Genomic DNA, 14,863 nt, shown 5'->3' with positions numbered 1-14,863 from the left:
TCTTCCAACCTGGGGTGATGGAACAGGTTCCAAGGCTGATAGAAGAATTAAATCCTGTATCTCCTTCTCTAGAATTTTCTGCCTGGAGGAAGGAAGAGTTCTGGACACCGAATATCTTCCTTGGGGATAAGAAATTAAAGGAATTGTATAACCATTCTCTAATATTCTGATCATCCAGGTGTTTATTTTTTTACAACCTTTCCAGTTTTGCAAGAAAGATGTCAACATAGTAACATAGTAACATAGTTAGTAAGGCCGAAAAAAGACATTTGTCCATCCAGTTCAGCCTATATTCCATCATAATAAATCCCCAGATCTACGTCCTTCTACAGAACCTAATTGTATGATACAATATTGTTCTGCTCCAGGAAGACATCCAGGCCTCTCTTGAACCCCTCGACTGAGTTCGCCATCACCACCTCCTCAGGCAAGCAATTCCAGATTCTCAATGCCCTAACAGTAAAGAATCCTCTTCTATGTTGGTGGAAAAACCTTCTCTCCTCCAGACGCAAAGAATGCCCCCTTGTGCCCGTCACCTTCCTTGGTATAAACAGATCCTCAGCGAGATATTTGTATTGTACCCTTATATACTTATACATGGTTATTAGATCGCCCCTCAGTCGTCTTTTTTCTAGACTAAATAATCCTAATTTCGCTAATCTATCTGGGTATTGTAGTTCTCCCATCCCCTTTATTAATTTTGTTGCCCTCCTTTGTACTCTCTCTAGTTCCATTATATCCTTCCTGAGCACCGGTGCCCAAAACTGGACACAGTACTCCATGTGCGGTCTAACTAGGGATTTGTACAGAGGCAGTATAATGCTCTCATCATGTGTATCCAACGTTCTCCCCCACTGGTAACTTTTTGGCATCGGAAGTTTTTTTTTTTTTTTTTTTTAAATATTGCTCTGGGGTTCCTATAAGCTTCCCTACGGGAAGATGCGGTTCCCCCTTTTTCCACCATACCGATATCTTCCTCTAAAGCTAGGGGGTGAAGTACGGGATTGATCCCAATGGGACAAGGTGAAGCCACGAATGGACCGTCTTTGAGGAAGCGACTTGCCTCTATCGGCTAGGTCCTCCATAATTGAATCCAACTTCTGGCGGAACAACCTTCCTCGAGATTATTCCAGATTAGAGATGGTAATTGGAAGGTATGTCACCTGACCATGGCTTAAGTCACAACGCTCTCCTCCCCATAGTGGACAGGGCCATGGCCCTAGCCACCGACTTTATCATCTGTTCCGAAGCATCGCACAGAAAATCCACAGCTAGGTTCATGTGCTTAAATCCTTTACGTAGATCCTGTCTGGAGACACGGGACTCGATATTCTTCTCCAGTCTGGCTAGCCACTGTCTATGGGCCCTAGATGTTTCATGGGCTGAGACTGTGCAACTGCCGAGCAATAAGATCTCTTCAAGGAGATCTCAATCCTCCGGTCCTTAGGATCTTTAAGGCTGTGTGCACACGTTGCGTTTTTTTTCGCTATAAAAACGCATAAACCCATACATATGCATCCCATCATTTAGAATGCATTCTGCAATTTTTGTGCATATGTTGCATTTTTTTCCACGAAATAAACGCATCGCAGTAAAAAAACGCAGCATGTTCATAAATTTTGCGGATTTCTCACTATATTATTGCAGTTGGAACCTCTGGAAAAATCCGCAAAAAAAAACGGGCAAAACGCATGCGGATTTCTTGCAGAAAATGTCCAGTTATGTTCAGGAAATTTCTGCAAGAAATCCTGAAGTGTGCACATAGCCTCAGACTTTCAGCATCTTCGGAAGGAACAATAGTCTTTCTGCACAATCTAGATTGCTGTATCTACCTTAGTGGAGACGCCCAGTCCTTAGACTGAGACTCCTAGAGAGGGTAGAGCATTTTAACTGTTTAGATTGAAACTGTGCCTTCTCTGGTCTTTGACATTCACCCTTCATAAGGTCCATGACCTTATCATCCCCAGTAAAGGCGCTAGGCACTTTAGAGGTGGTAGGCAGCTCTGTTGGGTGAAGTTCCTTCTGCACAGCTCTAATAAGCCTGCCTGATTTTACCACTGGAAAGCAGGTTTTCTTAAACAATTCTTCCTCAGAATCCAATGATAATCTGATCTCATCAATGACCATAAGGTCTTCAGACTGAGAGTCACTTCCTTGCGGAGAGGGGGAATGTCTGGAACGTTTCTGAGCCCTGGAAGGTAAGGTATTAGATCTTGCAGAGCCACCTATTAGGTATTTTACCCATATGACTAAGTGTCTCTAATTGTGGGTTCCTCCATACTAGGAATGCAGATATTGGACATGGTCCCAGACCACCCATCCGGGAGGGGTAGACAGCAGGAAGCACACTCCAGGTGATGTATTTTGGAGGTCACTTTCCCGCCGCCAGAGGCACAGTCGGCAGAATCCTGAGATGACCTACTGGATAGCAAGCCATAAGACAAGCATGCAGGCTAAAAAAAATTTTTTTAAAAGGATGGAAAAAAAGGGGTGGAAGTTATCCCACCCCCTGTGATGAGGTCTGCCAATCACCGCAGTAAACTACCAACAAGATGGAGGTGCCCATAGAGGAGACAGGAAGACACGGTGGATCCCACCAAGAAAATGGTGGATGAAAGTGCTGACAGGAAGTAACTACTTCACCCGGAAGTGCACTCCTCAATGGCGCCGGCGTGGCAGTAGCACCTATGGAGCAGGCGACAGGAGCAGACTAAAAACCTGGCTAAACAAGCAAGGGGGTAGGGAGGGAAAACAAGAGACATCCCACTAGCATGGGGACAAAGTTAAAAACTGATGGCTTCTGGAATGCTTCCCCCTTTTATCCTGGGGGAAACGAGGGGGTGGGACTACTAAAAATCATTAAATATTCCACTTGACATAGGGGAAAGAATTACATTTTTTTTTAGTTTTTAATTTTTCTGAGGGCTACTAGGAAAAAATTGACCAGTTTGTAAAAATGTCTCCTGAGCATGACAATACCCTACATATAAACAGGAAATACTTTTCAGGCACAGTGTAAAGCTCAGAAGGGAAGGAGCGCCATATTATAGTGCAGATTTTACTGTTGTGGTTTGCAGGTGCCATGACCCACAGCCACAGGGAGAGCCCATGAGGTGCTAAAACAGTAGAACTCATAAGTGACCCCATTTTACAAAATACACCTCTTCATGAATTAATCTAGGGTTGCAGTGATCATATTGACACCATATGTGTGTCACAAGGAGAAGTGGGTAAAAATGGCACCAACATTTGTCCTACAATTTCCGTTGAATGTAGAAATACCCATGTGTGGCTGTACAGTACTGCTTAGCCATACGGAAAAACTCAGGAGGGACAGAAAACCATTTGCCTACTAGAGTGCAGGTTTTCATAAAATAGTTTGCGGATTACATATATATAGCCCCTAAATGCCCCCATTTTGGAAATTATATCCCTTTGGGAATTTATCCACATGTGTAGTGACTATTTTGACTCCATAGGTGTTTTCCAGAAACAAGCAGCGGATGTTACTGAGTAAACTGCAAACTGCCATTGTAGTGCCCAGTATGTTATACCCAGCTCATGATTCTGGAGATACGCACCTGTAAATTAGGCGGGCTTTCTTCGATACAGAAATGTGGCTTAGGAACACAGTGCTTCTCCAGAGCCTTTGTGCTAACAGTAACGTGGAAGACCCCTATATTTCCATTTACAGATGATTGACCTGAATGGGTACTTGCTATTTTTGTGGACTGAGTTGAAGCTTTTATTGGGAACATTTTGCATAACTTTTTGGATCACATTTATCGGGCACTCCACACAGAGCACTTATATCAGGGTTTCCATCTAAATCTCCAAGTGACAAGATTCCGAAGAAACCCCCGAGGGATCCACTCAATATGAAGCAGCAGAGTTACTCTGGACTCCGTGTGGCCTCTGTTCTGCAGTTTCCTCCTTTTCAAAAGTGCACAAAACCGTGGCGGACCAGGCTTTTAGGCACGCCTAAAAAGACTGACATGGTCGGATCATAGGAGGCTAGATGGCGTTCAGTGTTTCCATTTGCCTCATTATAGGGAATCTTCCACAGTGGATTCTGTCTGAATTGCGTATTTCACAGAATTACATGGAAACCCCGATGTAAGCGCTCAGGGCACGTTAAATGTGAGCCAAGCATTACTGCGGTTTTTGGAAGGCAGAATTAGTTTTATTTTTACGCCGGTCCTCATGCGTTCTAAAGGATTAGTTAAGCAACTTTATCCTTTAGGTCGGTGCGATTATGTCGATAAGTTTCGTTTTTTTATGTTTGGATTCTGCCACACACTAAAGGATCTACTATATAATTGTCTAAGGGTCACTTCCGTCTTTCTGTCTGTCCTTCTGTCTGTCACTGATATTCATTGGTCGCGGCCTCTGTCTGTCATGGAATCCAAGTTGCTGATTGGTCTCGCCAGCTGCCTGTCATGGCTGCCGTGACCAATCAGCGACGGCCACAGTCAGATTAGTCCCTCCTCTGCAGTCAGCGCCCGGCGCCCGCTCCATACTCCCCGCAGTCACCGCTCACACAGGGTTAATGCCAGCGGTAACGGACTGCGTTATGCCGCGGGTAACTCACTCCGTTACCGCCGCTATTAACCCTGTGTGACCAAGTTTTTACTATTGATGCTGCCTATGCAGCGTCAATAGTAAAAACATCTAATGTTAAAAATCATTATATACTCACCTTTCGCGACGCTCCGGTGACCGCTCCGTGCAAGCGGCAGGTTCCGGTGCCAAGGATGGTATGGGAGAAGGACCTGCCATGACGTCATGGTCATGTGACCGCGACATCACAGGGCCTGCGCGAGAAGGACCTGCCATGACGTCACGGTCGTGTGACCGAACTACAAGGGGCCCTCGGAAGGTAAGTATATGTTTATTTTTTAACCCGACATACGTGGCTAGGCAATATACTACGTGGCTCTGTGCTGTATACTACGTGGGCTGGGCAATATACTACGTGGGCCGGGCAATATACTACGTGGGCCGGGCAATATACTACGTGGGCCGGGCAATATAGTACATGGACATGCATATTCTAGAATACCCGATGTGTTAGAATCGGGCCACCATCTAGATATAGATATATATCTATCTATCTATCTATCTATCTATATATATATATATATATATATATATATATATATATATATATATATATATATATATATATATATATATATATATATATATATATATAATATCAAAAAAAGAAAAGCAGCACAAAAAATAATAGAAAAGGTGGACTTTATTGCCTGAGCAGGCGTGGCGACGTTTCGGATATAAGAATCCTTTTTCAAGCCTTTTCAAGGATTCTTATATCCGAAACGTCGCCACGCCTGCTCAGGCAATAAAGTCCACCTTTTCTATTATTTTTTGTGCTGCTTTTCTTTTTTTGATATTATTGCTGGAGGCCATTTTGGTACTGCTGGTTGGGAGAGCTTTGCACACTATTGAGGTAGTATTGGATGCTGTTCCTGTTTTTTCTATCTATCTATCTATCTATATATATATATTTCAATATATATCAATCTTATTTTGAGAGCTATAATTTTTCCATATTTCATCCGACCATGAGACAGCTTGGTTTTTTTTTTGCGGGAAGGGTTGGCGTTTTTATTGTTACCATTTTCGGTCACATGACATTTTTTGATCATTTTCTATTGATTTTTGGGAGACTGAACAAACGCCAACAATTCAGGAATTGTGTTTTGTTTATGCTGTTCCACATGTGGTAAAATTGATAAGGCAGCTTTATTCTTCTGGTCAGTACGATTATTATCATTGTGCTGTAAAAATGACTTGGTGATGTGATTCTACAAGTATGATTACAGCGGTATACTTGTGCAATTTATTTTTATTTGCGGTTTAAAAAAATAAAACAATTTGGTTTGTGTAAGCATTTTCGGAGACCTATAACTTTTTTTTTTTTTCTTTTTTCCCCCAGGTCCTCAATCCTGACCACACCATGGAAGACGTCCTTATCCTTACTGGGACAGGAAACAACGAGAGGTTAAAAGGACCCTCCCATCTGCACCCCTCAGTGTTTTTCCTATCCCAGTGAGGATAGGAACGATGAGCGAACAGCTCGGGTGTATCCCTGGCTGTACCTGGCAGACCCAGCGTGGATCGGGGAGCCCAGCCTCTCCCTTTTGGCTGGCAAGCGGTCTGTGGCAGACAGCCCCCAATGGGGGGGTCCCTCATCCTACCTGGTGAGAACTGCTCTCGGGGTGGTGAGACGCTTCCTTCTGCCGGGAGGCTCTCGGCTCCGGCGTCTGCCTCTGGCACGCTGAATCCTCTGCGGGTGTGCTTCCGGTGACGTCTTCTCTGCGGGCCAGGCAGAGCATTTCCAGGTCGTGGCCAGCGTTCATTCTAAGGTGGAACACCAGAAAAAATCCGGCAAAGCATGGATCCGAGCATCATTCTGACAATGGGTATCGTATAAATAGGGTTCTAGATGGATGCACGCTGCCCTGCTGTATGCTTGGACATGGCGGAATCTGACGAAGCTTAGGCTAACTCTGAACAGAGCCAGGGGCACTTGAGTAGTGAGATACCCACTTAAAGCCCTTACTCCACACCTAGAAACACATGGCATGTACTCTGTTTTCTAGGGGGGAAATGCCAAAAAAGCGATGGCAGTGAAGGGTTGAAGATGTGATATCTGTAACATCAAGCTACCGCACACCTGGCAGAAACATGTACGTGAACCATGCACCTGAATTGATCAGAGAGGAGCATTCATCCCTACTGTCGGACATTAGGTCCATAATTAGAGAGTAAGTCCGGACCTCGATCTCGGGACTGGTCCAGATGCATGTTTTACAGCCTGAGCCCCAAGGTGATCCCAGTACTAAGAGGCCAAGGGAGCTAGAGTTGTTCTCTAAGGAAGACATATTTTCACGTGAATCTGACAAGGAAAAAGGGGAGATGTCTGCCGCCCCGCCAGAGGGAGGGAAGAGATACCTTTTCTCCTTTGAGGACACAGACGAACTCCGAGCAGTAAGAAGCATCATGCAGGTGGAGGAAACCCATAAGCCCCTCTCTGTATAGGACAAGATATTTGTTGGTTTAAGATCCCAGAGGAATACAGTATTCCTGGTCAACAGCCACATCCGTTCAATGCTCCCAAAAGGAGCATTTGTGCGAAACGGCGCTCGTCGGGCAAGGGGGAAGCATTTCCAGCAACTACCGCCCTTGTGCACAGTTCCAAAGCACTTGCCTTTACCTCCATTACAGGGCATAACAGGTATTTCTATACACTTAACCCCTTGGATCCTTGTTATTTCTATTCTCCCTTAGGGAGGCCTGTACTAGACGATATCCTAGAAAAGACATCAGACAAAAAGAAAGGGTTCCCCGAGGAGAAACCAAAAGTATGAGTCCTTTTGTAGACCTCCAACCCAACCAGAGGTCAGCCTATAAGGGAAAGAGCAAGTCAGGAAGATGGAGCTATCTCAAGGGAGGTAGGGGTAAGGGTTCCATCTTTGGTTCAGGCTCAGGAAAAAAGTGACGGCATGAGAGTGGGACGGCTGGGAAGTTGGCAGGAGATCTCAGAAAATCGGTGGGTGTTGGGGGATAATCTCTTTAGGTTACAGAATAGTTTACCCAGACCCCACCAGTGAGGTTCATAATAACAAACTCCTGCCTCCAGTCATTTCCCCATGTGGTCAGATGTTCAAGATCTCCTAAAGATCGGAGCAATAGTCCCGAGCAAGAAACCTGCGAGGGCCACTACTTCCGTCTCATTTTACTAAAGAAACTCTCAGGAGAGAGCAGGACAATAATAAACCTGAAACCCCTGAACTGCTGGATAAATTACATGGATAAATTTACAAAAGATTCAAGACCGAGTCCATCATGTCTACAATCCCTGATAGACAAAAATGCGGTGATGTGTACCGTAGACTTAGTACGCATTTTTTATCACATTCCCATTCATGCTTCCTTCCAGCGATACTTAAAATTCGCTCTGAGGGTTCAGGGGGAGAGTCTGTCACTACAAATTCTTTTGCCTTCCCTTCGGCCTACACTCAGCACCCAGAGTGTTCACCAAGCTGGTGGTGGATGTGGTAGTTTACCTAAGGAAACAGATATCATCGTAGTCCCTAAGGCTATGTTCACATTTGCGTTGCGTCGGGCGCAGGTTCGGCGACGCATAGCGACCCATGCGTCATGCACCCCTATATTTAACATGGGGGTGCATGGACATGCGTTGTCTTGCGTTTTGTGACGCATGCTTCATTTTTGACGCAAGCGTCAGGGCGCAGAGGACGCAGCAAGTTGCATTTTTTTTGCGTCCAAAATCAAGCCAAAAATGGACGCATGCGTCACAAAACAATGCGTTTCACATCCGTCGTGCGTTGTGGCGACGACGCTGCGTCCAAAGACACGAATGTGAATGTAGCCTTACCTAGATGACTTCCTGATCATAGCCAGCTCCAAGGAACAACTCATAGAGCACTGCTGGACCTCTGACTCCATGTTGCAGAAACTAGGTTGGGTGATAAACTGGAAGAAATCAAATCTTTCTCCAGCATCCAGGAAGGTTTCTGGGGGTTCTCCTAGACTCCCACCTAAGAACATCCTTTCTGCCAGTAGAGAAGCAGACTACTATAAGGGTATGTGTCCACGTTCAGGATTGCATCAGGATTTGGTCAGGATTTTTCATCAGTATTTGTAAGCCAAAACCAGGAGTGGGTGATAAATGCAGAACTGGTGCATATGTTTCTATTATACTTTTCCTCTAATTGTTCCACTCCTGGTTTTGGCTTACAAATACTGATGAAAAATCCTGACCAAATCCTGATGCAATCCTGAACGTGGATACATACCCTAAGAGACAGGATCCGTCAATTGACAGGAAGCTGTTGTTCCATCAGAGAGGCAATGAAGATCCTGGGACTAATTATTTCATGTAGCCCCTGCATTCGATGGAGTCAGTTCCATTCATGGAGACTCCAGGGGGCGATTCTTTCTGCCTGGAACAAATGCCTACTTACCCTGGATTCCGTGATGCCCCTATCTGTCTCGGGGAAGAAATCTCTATGCTGGTGGACCAATATGGAAAACCTTCAGGCAGGAGTGTCCTGGATTCTCTTCCCCTGCACAGTAATCACTACAGAAGCAAGTCAGCTAGGCTGGGGTGGCCATACGGAAGGAAGATACTTCCAGGGAACGTGGAGCCCAGAAATCGGAGCCAGGTCCTCAAACTTCAGGGAACTATATGCAGTATGGGAGGTACTACTCCAGGTCTAGTAGTAGTCAGGGGCAGGCATGTAAAAAGCCTGACAACACGACAACCGTGGTGTTCTTGACCACCAAGGGGGTCCAAGACATCCTGTCCTACAACATCTGGCAGGAAAGATCTTTCAGTGGGTGGAAATGACGGCTGTCTGTTTCAGCAGTTCACCTAGAAGGATCCAGGAACCTGGTGGCAGAACACAAAAAAGTGTTCGGCATGTTGTGCCAGTGCTGGGGGGTTCCACAGGTAGATCTCTTCGCATCCAGAGAAAACGAAAAGGTCAGGGAATTTTTTCCTCTATACCCGCTAAACAATTGGGCGGATGTCGACACACCATTCCAATCAGGGGAAGAGAAACTGTCCTGTGTGTTCTTCCTCTGATCCCAAGAGTACTGAGTAAAGTACAGGAAGTGAAGGCAAAGATAATCTTGGTGGTGTCCTTGTGGCCAAGGAGGAGTTGGCTTCCTCTGCTTCGGAAGAAGTCAGTGGAAGATCCCACCCTACAGTCTACAGTTTTTGGCATGGATCCTTAGAGGTATGTCCTGAGATTAAGGGGGTTGTCTGATTAAGTAATCTCTACCCTTCAAGCAAGCAGGAAACCCGTAACTTCAGCTATTTATAACAAGTCCAAGTATGTAGAAAGCAGAGGTGGCACTCGCCAGTCTAGAAAATCCATGCGGGTCACTCACATACTCCATCTCCCATTGAAGATGTTTTAACCATTTGTGTTTCTTCAATAAAGCATAGATTTTCTAGACTGGTGAGTGCCACCTCTGCTTTCTACATACTTGGACTTACAGTACTGTGTTTTCTCTTGGTGAGCGAACCGACATCTTAGGTTACATGCTTGCAGCAGTATTAAACACCGAGCCGGCAAACTAGGCTATTGTGGTACTCGTGCTGCGGATCACTTTATTTCTTTCATTGTGGTCTATTTATAACCAGATCTGGAAATATTTCTGCATAGACTGTGGGGAATCGTCGGTGGATACAACTCGCCTGGATATTTCCAAGATCCTTGATTTCCTGCAGAAGGGTTTCAACAAAGGCCTTAGACCCAGTACCCAAAGGCTGCGTGTCCACGATCAGGATGGCCGGCGGTATCGTCGGAGCGGCTTTGCCGCTCTGCGCTAAGCCCCGCCCCCTTCTGGGACGCGATGATGCCGGATGTGTTCACAGCACATATCCGGCATCATCGCACCCATCGCATAGGGCCCTGTGCTATATCTTGCGGCGACGCAGCGTCACCGCAAGATATACGGACATGCTGCGATCTGAAAAGACGCGCAGCATGTCCGGAGTTGCAGGGCCGCCGCGTGCGTGTTACCACGCATAGTGGAGACGGGATTTCATTAAATCCCCTCCACTATGCTGTAACATCTGGACACTGCGTGTCTGACGCTGCGGCTCTATGCAGCGTCAGACACGCAGCGTTTCCTGCACGTGGAAACATACCCTAAGAGTACAAATTTCAGCGGTAAGTGTATTCTTCGACTCTCCCCTATCAACCCACCCCTGGATAGCAAGGTTCTCCAGAGCAGTACAAAGGTGGAGACCTTCGATAAGGAGATCTGTCGCACCTTGGAATCTGAATCTGGTGCTCAATGCACTATGTAAGCAGCCATACGAACCAGTTAACAGTATGGACATTAGCAGACTCTCGTACAAAAAGGCCTTCCTGGTTGTGATTAATTCAGCCAAGCGCGTAGGAGACTTACAGGCCCTGTCTATCAAGGACCCTTATCTGCGGATATTTGAGGACCGATTAGTCTTGAGGCTCAAGTCGGCTTTTCTCCCCAAAGTGCAAAGTGGTGTCAACCCTGAATAAGAACTAGGAAGTCTTACTTCCCTCCTTCTGCTAGCACCCTAGAAACCCTAGGGAAAGTCCTTTTACTCTCTAGATGTAAGGCAGACAGTTCTCCACCACCTGGAAGCAATCAGGGATTGGAGACAGGACACAAACTTATTTGTACAGTATGCGGGAACAAATAGGGGTAAAAAGGCAGCAAAGTCCACAATAGCAAGGTGGATCAAATTCATGATCACTCTGGCCTACAAGGCTGAAGGAAAACCTCCTGTGACACTAAGAGCCCATTCAACCCGAACCGTAGCCACCTCATGGGCAAAAAGAGGCGGGACATCAGTAGATCAGATCTCTAGGACTGCAACATGGTCCAGTCTGAGTACCTTCTCGAGACATTACAAACTAGACATCATCTCAGGGCAAGTGGCCTTCGGTAGAAAGGTTCTTCACGCAGTAGTCTCACCATGGATCACCATACTTTAATATTCTCCATGGTGCGGTCAGGATTGATGACCTGGAAAGCGGTAATTAGACCTACCGGTAACTGTGCTTCCAGGAATCCATCCTGACAGCATGGCTAGTTCCCTCCTAAGAAATTCTATACTTATGTAACGTAACGTTTGTATAAAGAATGATCAACAAATTCTGTTGCATCCATCATGGTGTGGTACTTGGAAAAGACACTGAGGGGTGGAGATGGGAGGGTCCTTTTAACCTCTCGTTGTTTCCTGTCCCAGTAAGTATAAGAAGGATGTCCTCCATGGTGCTGTCAGGATGGATTCCTGGAAACACAATTACCGTTTTCATAGTTATGTGAGGGTTTTTTTTTTTGCAAGCTGAGCTATGGTTTGGTATGGTATGTACCATTTTGGTGTTGGAGTGCATGTTTGTTGGTGTGCAAGTTTGGTGGAGCAGCAATTGAAAAACCTCCAATTCTAGCTCTAAAATTTCTTTTTTTTTTTACCTTCATCAATGACCGCACCATGAGGGTCCACCTTCACGCACAAGAAACCTGTAGATACAAAAAGGCAGCACCTCCAACCATTACTCAGTGGTTCCTATTCTGAAGGCAGGATCCTGTGGAGCTCCCAAGTGCTGCCTGGGATCAAGATAGGATAGTTGTCTTTGCCCCAACAGAAGGCTGACCTCCCACAGTGTGGCTAGTAAATGGTAGCTTCCCTGTCAGGCCCCACCCTGTCCACAGAAGAGCCCATTTAGAATCCGGAAAAGGGCTCCATATGCAATCCGCCCTCCGCAATCTCAGGAGCAGTAGCGATGTGTAGCGGGAAGTTTAAAAGCTAGCCTCCAGAAGAGTAATTGACCACAGCCCAGGGTCACAAGGAGGACGATCTCCACGTACGCCCAATCTCCAGAAGCAATGGTCTACCCGTCACATCACCCTGGAGATCAAGAATCAGCCGAACTACATGGGTTTCTCTAAGTGACTACATTTGGGAGTGGCAGGAGGCCCAAGATCACATACTAAGGATAGATCCGGTGGCAGGAATGGGGTTCTCACGGACACTTCGCCTGAGAAAAAGTATAGTCCAGGTGAATTGAATCTTGACACTGCTACCCTATCCACTATGTTATGAAAGATGGCATCGTTAAGTGGCTGTCTGCCAAAAAAAAACTCCTAGCTCAGAAGGAAGACATGTAAATGCAATGGAAATGTCATCAGCCGTTAATAGTGCTTCCTAAGTTCCAATCTCCATTAGGGAAAATGCTCAGAGAACATAAGAGCTTCAGTCCTTCTACTTAAATAAACCAAATAAAAGGAGATTTGGTAAGGATAGAAGCCTCAGAGAGCAGAATCAACATGGAGATTGTGTGTGTGTGTGTGTGTGTGTGTGTGTGGGGGGGTTAGGAATGGATTCTCATCCTTCGTGAGAAACGGACAGCCTCTATTTTTTACGAACACATTAGTAAACAATAAATCATTATGGCTTTCATGATACATCACTATGGCCCATATTTCTGATACCTGGTACACTTAAAATGCTGGGCAGCCCACGTAAACTAATAGTACGGGTATCACTAACAGTCTGTAAACCAAACAATGGCACCACATGTATGTGACCAATTCCCTGTACAAGCCGCCTTTGTGTGAAATTTCAATGTAAAACAATCACCCTGCATGGATTGGAGGATGTGCAGGGTTGTCTCATTAGTATTTTGCACATGTATTGACTCTACCTTTATCAAGGAGGATAATAATAATCTTTATTTATATAGCGCCAACATATTCCGCAGCGCTTTACAGTTTAACAGTTTCAAACACAACAGTCATAGGTAACAATGTTAACAATACAGTAATAAAGCAAAATAAGACGACCCTGCTCGTGAGAGCTTACAATCTACAATGAGGTGGGGGAGATACAAAGTACAGGTGTGTATTTACAATGATGTATTTACAATGATGGTCCAGCCATCTTCATGGAGTGGGGGGTAGATGGAGATACTGAATGGGCTACACACACACACACACAAACATAAAATGAGTTTGATTAGGGAACGTGATAGGCCGCTCTGAACAAATGACTTTTGAGCGAGCGCCTAAAACTATGCAAGTTGTGGATGGTCCTAATATCTTGGAGTAGAGCATTCCAGAGGATTGGCACAGCACGGGAGAAGTCTTGGAGTCGGGAGTGGGAGGTACGGATTAGTGCAGAGGTTAGTCGAAAGTCGTTTGCAGAGCGCAGTGGTCGGCTAGGCCGATAGACAGAAATGAGGGAGGAGATGTAAGGGGGTGCCGCACTGTGGAGAGCTTTGTGGGTGAGAACGAGTACTTTGAATTGTATCCTATAATGAATGGGCAGCCAATGTAATGACTGGCGAAGAGCGGACACGTCCGAGTAACGATTAGCCAGATGGACAACCCTGGCTGCCGCATTAAGGATGGACTGGAGAGGGGAAAGTCGCGTGAGGGGGAGGCCAATTAATAGAGCGTTACAGTAGTCCAGACGGGAGTGGATTAGGGCTACAGTGAGAGTTTTTGTTGTCTCCATGGTGAGAAAAGGGCGGATTCTAGAGATGTTCTTTAGGTGTAAGCGGTACGAGCGGGCAAGAGATTGTATGTGGGAGGTGAAGGAGAGATCAGAGTCAAACATAACACCCAGACAGCGCGCCTGCTGCCGGGGTGTTATTATGGTGCCACCTATGGAGAGTGAAATGTCAGATTTAGGGAGGTTAGTAGAAGGCGGGAGCAGAAGAAGTTCAGTTTTGGAGAGGTTGAGTTTCAGATAGAGAGCGGACATGATGTCAGAGACTGCGGACAGACAGTCAGTGGCGTTCTGTAGTACAGCAGGAGTAAGGTCAGGGGATGACGTGTATAGTTGTGTCATCAGCGTAAAGATGGTACTGAAAGCCAAATCTGCTGATTGTCTGTCTAATTGGGGCCGTGTAGAGGGAGAAGAGAAGGGGGCCAAGGACTGAGCCCTGAGGTACCCCAACAGCGAGAGGAAGAGGAGATGAAGTGGAGCCAGAGAACAGAACACTGAAGGAGCGGTCAAGGATGGGGGGGAAAAAATGCAGCATCCTGTTAGTGCATGAGTTTTTTGTGACCTGGACAGGTACTTTCTTTTTTTCTACCGACAGGGCAGAAAGGTGCCCTATTTTTACAGATTGTCCTGGAGTATCTGGATAATTGCTAACTGACTCAAGGTAGGAAAGGTATTTAATTTAAACAGTTAATCAAAACTGGGGAGATACTTGGACATAGTGAAAAATGGGTGGAAGCTAGAATTCCTCTTCTTCAAAACCAATACTAGCCATGATTTATTAGGGGAAATTGTTACCTC

This window comes from Ranitomeya imitator, chromosome 3 (genome assembly GCF_032444005.1).
Source record: "Ranitomeya imitator isolate aRanImi1 chromosome 3, aRanImi1.pri, whole genome shotgun sequence".
Taxonomy (NCBI): Eukaryota; Metazoa; Chordata; class Amphibia; order Anura; family Dendrobatidae; genus Ranitomeya; species Ranitomeya imitator.
The sequence above is the reverse complement of the archived record's forward strand: the minus strand, read 5'-3'. Positions refer to the sequence as shown.